General features: G+C 35.2%; 1 long non-coding RNA gene across 1 annotated transcript; it reads left to right on the top strand.

Annotated features, from left to right (window-relative positions):
• The first annotated feature begins 3,561 nt into the window (after positions 1–3,561).
• LOC132286463 (uncharacterized) lies at positions 3,562–7,576 on the top strand. The gene is made up of 3 exons (XR_009472787.1): positions 3,562–5,872; positions 5,955–7,049; positions 7,254–7,576. It is a non-coding gene; the product is annotated as an uncharacterized LOC132286463 (long non-coding RNA).
• Positions 7,577–11,199: the final 3,623 nt, after the last annotated feature.

Below are 11,199 nucleotides of genomic sequence, written 5' to 3'. Positions count from 1 at the left end.
TCGAGGTTCAAGGCCCGTCGATCGACAAATTATGATCGGGTCGGATTGAGGTTCAAGGCCCGTCAATCGATGAATTGTGATGGGGTCGGATCGAGGTTCAAGGCCCGTCGATCGACAAATTATGATGGGGTCAGATCGAGGTTCAAGTCCCGTCGATCGACCAACTATGATGGGGTCAGATCGAGGTTCAAGGCCCATCGATCGACCAACTGTGATGGGGTCGAATCGAGGTTCAAGGCCCATCGATTGACTAATTGTGATGGGGTCGGATCGAGATTCAAGGCCCGTCGATCGACTGCGGAGATGGCTCGTGGTTCAAGGCCTAGGATCCATCGACCGAATGTTTGGTTCAAAGTTTAAGGCCCAATGGTCGACTATTGCTCACCTTGCTGAGGTGGATCTTGTCAAAGTGTTGACTATTTGACTTGACCTTTGGTGACGTGGCTGAACCATGTCCACACCTTCCTATCACGGGTAATCTTCATGCCAAGAATTTGTTTTGCTTGCCCTAAGTCTTCCATTGTAAAAGACTTGTTCAACTCTTTCTTCAACTTGTTGATTTTATTCATATCATGACCAACAATGAGCATGTCATCTACATAGAGTAGGAGACTAATAAAATCATTATCTGCAAATCTTTTGACAAAGACACAATGATATGAAATTGTCTTCTTGTACCCATGCTCCCCCATGAAAAAGTCAAATTTTCTGTACCACTGCCTTAGTGCTTGTTTCAGCCTATACAAGCTCTTGTTTAATTTGCAAACCAGATTCTCTTTTCCCTTGGTTTGAAAACCTTCTGGCTACTCCATGCAGATTTCTTCTTCTATGTCACCATGAAGAAATGTTGTTTTTACATCAAGTTGTTCCACCTCCAACTCCAAACTGGCAACCACACCAAGTACAACCCGAATAGATGACATCTTCACCACTGGTGAGAAAATTTCTTCAAAATCTATTCCTTGTTTTTGACTGAATCCCTCCACAAAAATGAAAAAAGGAACTGGTCTCTGCAACACTCGCTAACGATCGTTGTTCAAGAATGGAAGATGCTATAGTCTATTGGAGAATATGATTTACATGTTGCAGATCAAGGTGAGCAAATTTGTTTATATAGTTGTGTCGTACAACCCATTCTCGTGAAGAAAATAATTGAAGCACAGAAAGTGAATAATGAGGCTACAATTATCCAAGCCAGTTTGCATAATGAAGGTAGATTCGAATGATGGTCCATTGACAAAGATGGAGGCCTAATGTATTTGGGTAGATTATTTGTACCAAGAATCGTGGAGTTAAGGTAAGAAACTCTTCATGGAGCTCATCATTCCAAATTTTTGATTCATCCTGGTGGCACAAAGATGTATCACAATTTGTGCCATAATTTTAGTGGAGTGGTATAAAGAATGAGGGGCGGAGCCAATTAAGGCCCAGAGGGGGCACGTGCCCCCCCCTCACTTTGCTTCAATCTACTATACATAGGTACATATTTTTTAGTATATATATATACTTACACGGTAATTTTAAATAATGTCCCCCCCTCAAATTTTCAAATTCTTTTAATTTCCTTTTGAAAAAAAAAAAAAAAAAATTACATATATCCCTTCTCATATATACAATATATTTTTCCTTTTCTAATTTTTGTTTCCTTTTTCAAAAGATTTCTTTTTTCACTTATATATAATTATGTATTTTTCTATTTTTTAAAACTTATTTCTTTTTATCGATGACATTTGTGATTGTATTTAATTAAAATATTATTAATTAATATTTTGATTCTTATATTTGTAACTATATTCTTTTTACACTATTTATTTAACATATTATTTTACAACTATTTTTTTTTTATTTGCCTTTTTGATTTAAAAAAATTATATTTTGATATTTATTAATAAAAAAAAAAAATTACAAATGCATTGTGCACCCTCTGAAATAAAATCTTGGCTCCACCCTGAGAATCACATCACTCAATTTGTGTCACCGTACGTATCTCACGTGTCAACAGGTGAAGATGGAACATTAGAAGCTATCAAGTTTCCTTCAGCTATTACCAATAGCAAAATGGAAGTGGGAATTCGTTGCAATGGATTTTGTTATAGGCTTACCCAAGTCCCCAAAGGGTCATGACGCTATTTAGTTCATAGTAGATAGATTGAGTAAATCCGTGCATTTCTTAGCAATTTGGGTCACGAATTCGGTAGAAGCTATTAGTAACCTTTATATTAAACAGATAGTAAAATTTCAATGGCGTGCCTATGTCTATTGTGTCAGATAGAGATCCCATATTCACTTATCAATTTTGGTAGTCTTCATTAAGAAACAAGAACGCATTTGAACTTTAGTACAACCTATCACCCACAAACGGATGGTCAATCAGAAAGAACCATACAAATTCTTGAAGATATGCTAAGAGCCTGTGTGATTGATTTTCGTGGTAACTTGAAGGATCACTTACCTTTAGCTGAATTATTGTATAATAACAATTACCATTCAATCATCATAATGTCACCCTACGAGTCATTATACGGTAGACCATGCAGATTGCCTATTTCTTAGGCAGAGGTTGGTGAGACAATAGTACTTTTGGGTCCTGACTTAGTTCAAGAAACAACTGAGAATATTAAAGTTCAACGGTAATGACTTTTAATAGCTCAGAGCTGTCAGAAAAGGTATACTGATCAAAGGAGACAACCTTTGGAATTAAATATTGGCAATCATGTATTCCTTAAGGTTATAGGCCAAAAAGGAATCAAACGTTTTGGCAAGACTGGAAAATTGGCTCCACGCTACATAGGCCCATTTGAGATCCTTGAAAAAGTGAGTGAAGTGGCTTATCGATTGGCTTTGTCCCCTTAATTCTAAAGTATTCATAATGTCTTCCGTGTATCTATGTTGAAAAGATATGAGCGATACACAACACATATTCTGGATTAGAAGGACCTCAGATTGGAAGAAGATATCTCCCACAAGGCACGACCTGTAAAAATTATGGATAATAAGGAACAAGTTTTGCGCACTAGAACAATTCACTTAGTTAAAGCTTTGTGGTGACATCATGAAACTGAAGAAGCTACAAGGGAATTAGAGTCTGAAATCCAAAAGAAGTATCCTAATCTTTTTGAGATATCGGCTATGTATGATTTAAATTTCGGGGATAAAATTTAGTTTTAGGAGGGTAGGTTGTGATAACCCATATTTTTTTTGTTATTATTAATATTAGGGTAAAGTGCAAAAACCCCCCTGAACTATGGGTCATTTGCAACTAACCTCCCTGAACTATAAAAAAAACCCCTTAAAGTATCAATTTGTTGCAATTAAGGACAATAGTAACTTTTCTGGGTAAACTCCTACACCAAAAATGTTAAATGACATTCATACCCTCATACAAAACGACGTAGTTTCATTAAAATTCCATAGGCCTAAATTTGAAACCAATGACATGGCAGATTGTAATCTAAAGAGCCAATAACAAATTGACACCTCAACACCCACCTTATCAACAACCCTAGGTATAAGGAATGTGAACCACCTCAGTTATATCTCATTCCCACTTTGTGCCGAATACAACTACTTTGGCTTGGAGACCACCAAGCTTCTGAAGCCAAGGATCGCAACTGAGAAAAAGCCAAAAACTGTAAGCGTACTTGATTTTTGTTCTTCAATCGGTAAATATTTAACTATTAATTGCAAAATATGGTGTTAATCCACAAAAAATAGTTGTGAATTCAACTGTTATAATGTTGTTGGGTACGATTTTATGTCTCAAAAATGTTTGGGTTTAGTATTATAATTTGATTTGATTTTTCTTTTTCTTTTTTTTAAACCACGAAAATCAGTTGAGATGCTATAATTTCTCAAGTGTTGTACTATTTTTTGTTGCAAGAATGATAGGGTTTAGGATTCTTCTTTGATGTTATTTTTCTTTTGTTTTTTTTCATCTGTGAATGGGACGTGATAATGGTGCATGGCTGCATAATTTTTGGTAGAAACACTTGGCTCAACAATGAACATTGTACCAATTTAAGGTTCACAGTACATGATTTATTATGTAAAGAATCTTGCTAACAATTTTTTTAAAAAAATTTAAAGTTTTGTTTTGTTGTCGACCAACAGAAAAAGACTTGTGATATGTGCCTTATGTATAAAGTTATGATCTTATTGTTCTTTATTTCATCAAACACTATATATGCTTTCACTATTTGTGTCTTATATGTTATATTCCGTCATTCAGTGGCCCATTTGTATGTTGTTTTATTAGTAAGTGGTCCTTGTTGTTCCTTTATTTTTATTTATTTATTTATTTATTTATTTGTGCTTATTAATGATTAAAGTGTGCAGTTGGTTTTGAGAATGTTACTGGTGAAGTGGTCCTGCTCAAGTTAGTTTTTTTTTTTTTTTTTTTTTTTTTTTTTTCCTACTCTTATTTAAGTGTATCCTCTATTGCACTTTTGGACTTTTTATGCTTATTATTGACCTTTTTGAAATCTCAACAACCTTTTTAGTTGTTTACTTTAATATGTGATTAAAGTATTTGGTTAACTTTTTAAATTGTTTACTGTCAAATATGATTAAAGTATGTAGGTTTATGTTATTTATGTAGATGCACTTTACAGCATTGAACTCCATCATGGGGGTGTGTTCTCTAAAACACCCCCTATGTCGTATATAGAAGAATATTTCACTATGATTCCAATAGTTGACCCAGACATCATGTCATATGATGATATTTAAGAGATGGCTGGTTGAAGTGTTTTACAAAGTACCATTTTTAAAGGGTAGTCAAAGCTTCAGAAAGGTTGAGTATGACGGATGTACTTAGCATATTTTATGACTATTAAGCTAAGAGGGTAACAACTATCATCAAGTTTTACATTGTTCCACCTTTGTTAAATGTGCAAGGGGAAAAGATTAAGCTTCCAATAGATAGCTCAGACTCAAATAGGTCAAGTGATGATATCTCAAAACAAGATTCAGATTACGCTCTGAGTGATAAGTTAATTAATTTATGTGGATTAGATGAGGAGGATAGTGGTCCTAAGTACCCAGAGTATATTCCTTCAAGGGTTTTGGATGTAAAAGAACTAGAATTAGGAATGAAATTTGGGACAGCTGCACACTTTAGATTGGCACTTAAAGAAATAGCATTGAAGGGCAAGTTTAATATAAAGTTCAAAAGAAATGATGGTGATAGGATCTCTGCAGTATGTAAGGCTAAATGTGGGTGGAAAGTATTTGCAAGCAAACCAGTCCGGATTGCTTGATAGTGAAGACATATAAGTCAGAACATACCAACTATCTTTGGTTTCATACTAATGGACAAGCATCGTCTTCTTACTTAGCCACTAAGTACTTAAAGCAACTGAGAATGAACCCAACCATACCTTGTGATACACTAAGGACCATTATTGCTTCTGATATAAACATTGATGTGTCCAAACACAAAGTAAGAAAGGTACAGAGAAAAGCTATTGAAATCATTCAGGGAAATAAAGCAGAACAATATCAAAAGATGAGGAAATACTGTCAGTTAATATATACATCTAACACAGGAAGTGTTGTTAAAATTCAAACTAACCCCACATGTGAACAGAATGTAAGGAGATTTCAAAGGGTTTTCATCTGTTATGCTATAATGAGGAAGGGTTTCAAAGAAGGTTGTAGGAAAATTATTGGTATTGATGGTTACTTTTTGAAGGGTTCATATGGTGGCCACCTTTTGAGTGCAATATCTATTGGTGGAAATAAACAAATGTTCCTAGTTGCAATTGCAGTAGTTGAGGCTGAGATAAGGGATTCTTGGAGTTGGTTTATAACATAACTGATAGAGGCTGTGGGGCCTTATACTGACATCACATTCATATCTGCTATACAAAAGGTCAGTATTTTACTACAGTATGTTATTTTAAAATTTGTTATTTTAAAATATGTTATTTTTAAACAATTTGTTATTAATGCAGGGATTGGTTGAAACTTTTGAGAATATCATGGAGGGTTCGGTCCATAGATATTATGTGAGGCATCTGTATGAGAACTTCAGATTTAAAGGGCAACAGTTGAAAATTGACTCAACTTGAGTTGTGGGAGGCTGCAAGGTCATTTACAGAAGCTAATTTTGATGCACATATGAAGAAGATACAGGAGTTGAATGTCGAAGCTTATGGTTGGCTTCGAAATGTGCCATCTGAAATGTGGTTAAGGTCAGGTTTCATATACTGATCAAAAAGTGAAATGGTGATCAATAATATATGTGAAAGCTAGATTGTTGTCATTCTTAAAGCCAGGGATAAACCAATAATTTATATGTTAGAGTGGATCAGGAGGCATTTCACTCTGAGATTCCAACAAAAGAGGGAGTGGATGGAATCAAATGATGGCTTATTGTGTCCAGATATTCAAAATAAATTGAACAAAGTGAAGAAGGCAACAAAGATGTCTAACGTGCACTATACTGGTGATAACAAGTATGAGGTTGAGTGTTTTGGTATCATTGAGGCAGTTGATCTTGGAAAGAAGAGTCACAACTGCAGGGAATGGAATATGACTAGTATCCCTTGTAAACATGTTGTAGCATGCATTTTTACAAGAAGGGGGATATGCCTGAATCATATATTGATCCATGCTATCATAGGGAAACCTACTTGAAGGTATATGCAGGTTTGATCAATCCATTTCCCATGAGAAAGTTGTTGAAATCACAACCCAGTGAGCAATTGTTTCCACCAATCTTTAGGAAACCTATTGGTAGACCAAAGAAGGCAAGGAATAAGAAAAATGATAAGCCTAGTACTTCAAGCAAGCCAACCAAGGTTAGTAGGTCAAATGATCTGTTAACACGTTCAAAGTGCAAGGAGAAAGGCCATAACTCAAGGACTTATAAACTCCCTGCACCATTGGTCATTGAGAAACCTCCTCTAAAAAGGGGAGGCAGACCACTAATACTTGGAAGAGGAAGAGGAAAAGGAATACTATTGAGAGGAAGGGGCATGAGAGGTGCAAGAGGTGGACGAACTGCTGTTGGAAATGAAATTCCTACTGCAATTCAGAGTCAAGAGGTACACTTTTTTTTTTTGTCCTTCCTTTAACAATGAAATTCCTAACTTGTGTATGTTCTTAATAGGTTCATAACATATCATTTTCACAGCTATCATCAACACAAGCATCCAGTTCTAGATGTGTTTCATTCTCATGCCAACTTATTAATAAGTTAATGCATAGACATGTTAATAAATCACTTATTTTCCCAACTTCTTTTATAGGTCTATGATGAACAGTGATTATGCTTCATGGTAAATAACTTCAACTGCAGATTTTTGGGTGTGGTTGGTACTGAATTGATAATAGCTACTGTTGACATGAAGAACTGGAAGTATTTTTTGTCTCATTGTGTCATTGACATGTAGCATGCATTAAGTTAATGTTATGTAAGAATGTTTAAGTATTTTGGTGTTATGTAAGAATGTTAAGTACTTTGGTGTTATGAAAGAATGTTAAGTACTTTGGTTATCGTTATTATAAGAATGATTTGGTTATGTAAATCCAGTTCAGTATGCTTACTTATAATGGTCATATGTTATTATTGGATGGAGTGATGTAAATACAGGTAGCAAGTGCAGACATTAAGTTAAGTGAATACAAGTACTATAAGTGCTTAGTCCAGTTCAGTAATGCTTGTTAAAAATTGTGTTCAGTGATGTGAATATAGGTAGTAAGTGCATGTACTGATTGATGTGAATACATGTAGTAACTGTAGCTCAGGTGCTATAAGTTATAAGTTCTGATGGTTGCAACTCACAACTCAATTTGTAGGTGCTATTAGTGTCAATAAATGGTACTAAATATGGGTAATATAATTGCTTAAATGCTTTGCACACATTCAATGGCAGTCCATCATTCACAAAACTTAGTGAAGAAGGTAAAACAACTAGGCGTGGTGCTGGTGCTGATACTGGTACTTTAGGTGCTACTACTTCATCTCGGATACTAGGTTTAACCCACCATTCCCAAAACGTACAAGGACCTAATTCTTTCTTTCATTTGAAGTATAGCTTACCTGGATTATTGTTGGAGTCAGATACGTATACAACAACCATGACACCATAAAAACATCTCCTATTCTTGAACACACCTCTTCGAATGCCAGAATTACAAGAGGATTCACCAGTTGACCTCATCCATTGCAATAATCCATATATATCTGCGTATATATGTGGATGGTAGATGATAAAAAAAGGAGAAGAAATATATTACAGATCGGACCAATAATCTGTATATATCTTGCCGAAATCATGATCGAGAGACAGCGATGAGAGAGACAGATAGAGAGAGAGAGAGACGAAATCTATATATATATATATATACAAATACAAATTATGGTAGGATTTGGGGAATAAGGGCTTTTTGGTATTTTTGTATGACAAGGGTGAAATGGGAATTTAGAAAAAGAAAAAAGTGGCATACACACTTCTTAAAATGGTCAAAAAATTTCTGCCGGTGACCAGAGTGGGTAAATTACAACGAAGTACCATAGTTCAGGGGGTTAATTGTATTTTTTGTAGTTCAGGGGGGTTTATTTCATTTTAGCCCATAATTCAGGAGGGTGTTTTGCACTTTACCCGTAATATTATTATTATTACTATATTATTATAAGTTAGCGAGTAAAGTGCATTAAACCCCCCTCAACTATATTCTAATGAGCAAAAAAACCCTCTATAGTTCAAAATGAGCAAAAAATGATGAGCGCTAAAAAGTACACATTTAAACCCTTAAGCTCGAGTATTTTAGGACCTTTATCTATCTTACTTTTCCGTTTTAGACTAATTTTATGTTATTGCCCTTTTCAGGTGTTTATCCCCAAAATAAGTCAATTCAGCCAAATTAGAGCATAAAAGAAGCAATCTCAAGCTGAATGGAAGATTGGAGCAAAGTGGTGGAAATCAGCAATCTTCAACCGATTAGGAATATTTTCAATCGATCTCACATTGATCGATCTCACTTCACCAAGATGGATCAGTCTCACTGTCCTTATCCTCAAAGAATTTCCATCTTCGATCGATCCAACTTTCTTCAGATCGATTGAACTTCCTTGATCTTATCCCGATCTACCATTTTTATCTTTTTTCCAAAATATCCCAAAAATATCTCAGATTTGCCTTATTCCAAAAAGGCGCCACCAAGGATTGATTGATCTAGCCTAAATCCGATGGATCTGGCCACAGTTCAATCGATCTCATCTGAACTCGATCGATTGAACCTCCTCAAGTCTGAATTAAAATAAAGTCCAGCTCATTAAAAGATGGCTCATGGTGCAATCATTGAAAGGACCCTAGTGCACGAGTCCAGACCATTGAGTGTGACACTTGAGCTACCTATAAAAGGATTTTGAGCCATTTTTACATCATATCTTCATATCATCAAAAGATTCATTCACATACATACTTAGAGACTAAGAAAAGGGAGGAGGAGAGGCTAGAGACTAGAGACACACTATTTTAGGAGTTCTTCCATTCTTCTAGGGTTTCAACCAAGGAGAAGAGCATTTCTACCATGGATATGGCCCTTAAGGGTTGGATGACTACATTAATGAGTGGCTAACCATCTTTTAAAGGCTAGAGTTAGCCCTAAGCATGCCTTCTAGACCTTAATGATTTGTATTTTGAGGAGATTTGTGTTGTAATATTGTATTAACTCTTGATTTATATATGAATCTTGTTTATACAATGATTTATGTGGTTTAATACTTCCTATTGATCATTTTATTCTTTTCATATGTCTATGTATGCTAGAATAGATATTCATGTGTTTATCTCTAGTTTTTGTGTTATTGATGCATGTCTATGTGTGTTGATACTATGGATCTAGAAATTGTCAAGGTATAGTGCTTAATAGAATACTCTTATGGTTTATTTGATGGTTCATGGTCATTTCTTGATGGATTGTGCCTCTCCCTTAGTTTAATTAGTTTAATTTCCATGTTCCTAGCTTAGTTGTAATGTAGTTGCCTTAGTTTCTTAGATGCGAGGACAATCTATGCTTATTGTTTGATGTTCCATGCTTATGAATACAAGTAGCATATTTTTCTAACCATGTGATGTGTTTAGATTGTGAGCTTAAAGGAAGGAATAATGGCTTAGTTTGATATATTGTGCTATTCACTAGGTTACTTAGATAATATATACTTAATTGGTCATCCATGCTTGTTGAAACAATCAATCACACACATTATTGTTGCAACACATGTTTCCCCTTATTAATTATACATTAAGTGTCTAGAAAGGTGATGTTTAGTGGTGACCTCTAAGTCCCAAGACACCTCTCTCTTGTTCCCTCTATCATTTATTTGTTATTATTTATTTTACATTGAACTTGCTTAGTTTTAGCTAGTAGTTTAATCAATCAAACAATCTTTTGATCACTCGACCTACTAACCCTATATATTCTTTCCATTGCAAATACGCCCACAATCCCTTGGGATGATCCCTACTCACCCAAGCTATATTTAGTAGTTAGAGTTAGTAGTGGCTTTTTATAAATTTAAAACTTGGCCACACTATTTTGCACAAATTTAAAGTGTTGCGACGACGAGCCCACTAAGTTTTTGGTGCCGTTGCTGGGATTTGAACTGGCAACACCGTGTTTTGGAAACAATTAAGAATTAGTATTCTTTTGATCGTGTCTTTATTTACTTTATTTTTAGTTACTTATTGTGTTTGTTCTTATTTGGTTAAGTGAATTGAGTAAGGAAGTTGAGCAAAGGTGAATTGAAAAGCAAGGAGCTAAACTAAGCACAAAAAGGCTAAAATCTAAAATTGCAAAGCTAAGCGGAAAAATTGAAAAATAAATTGAAGTTGCTTAAAGACCCTTTGTGAGATCTTTCTAACTCAATCTCTAGTTAAATCGTCTGCCAGAGTGGTGGCAAGTTCTTAAATTCTTAGATAAATCGTGAGCCCACGTGGAGGCAATTTACTTTTCTTTGCATATTGTTCGAGCATGGGAGTATGAGATCATCGTATGAGGAGATTTGTTGATTGATTTGTTCCGGGGGCGAAGTGTTTGCTTTGTTGATTTTGTGGTGCTTAATTTTTGTGTGGTCATAATCAACCCTTCATCATTCTAATGGAAAATCTAGAGGATCATCTTGGTTCTTTAGACCCAAATTTCATGGAACATCCATCTTTAAACCAATTTCCTCCCGGAGTTCAAGCT

This window comes from Cornus florida, unplaced genomic scaffold (assembly GCF_030987335.1).
Source record: "Cornus florida cultivar Cherokee Brave unplaced genomic scaffold, ASM3098733v1 CherokeeBrave_3.0.0_Hap2_Chr11, whole genome shotgun sequence".
Lineage (NCBI taxonomy): Eukaryota > Viridiplantae > Streptophyta > Magnoliopsida > Cornales > Cornaceae > Cornus > Cornus florida.
Note: the sequence above shows the minus strand (reverse complement) of the source record. Positions and strands in the feature narration are given on the sequence as shown.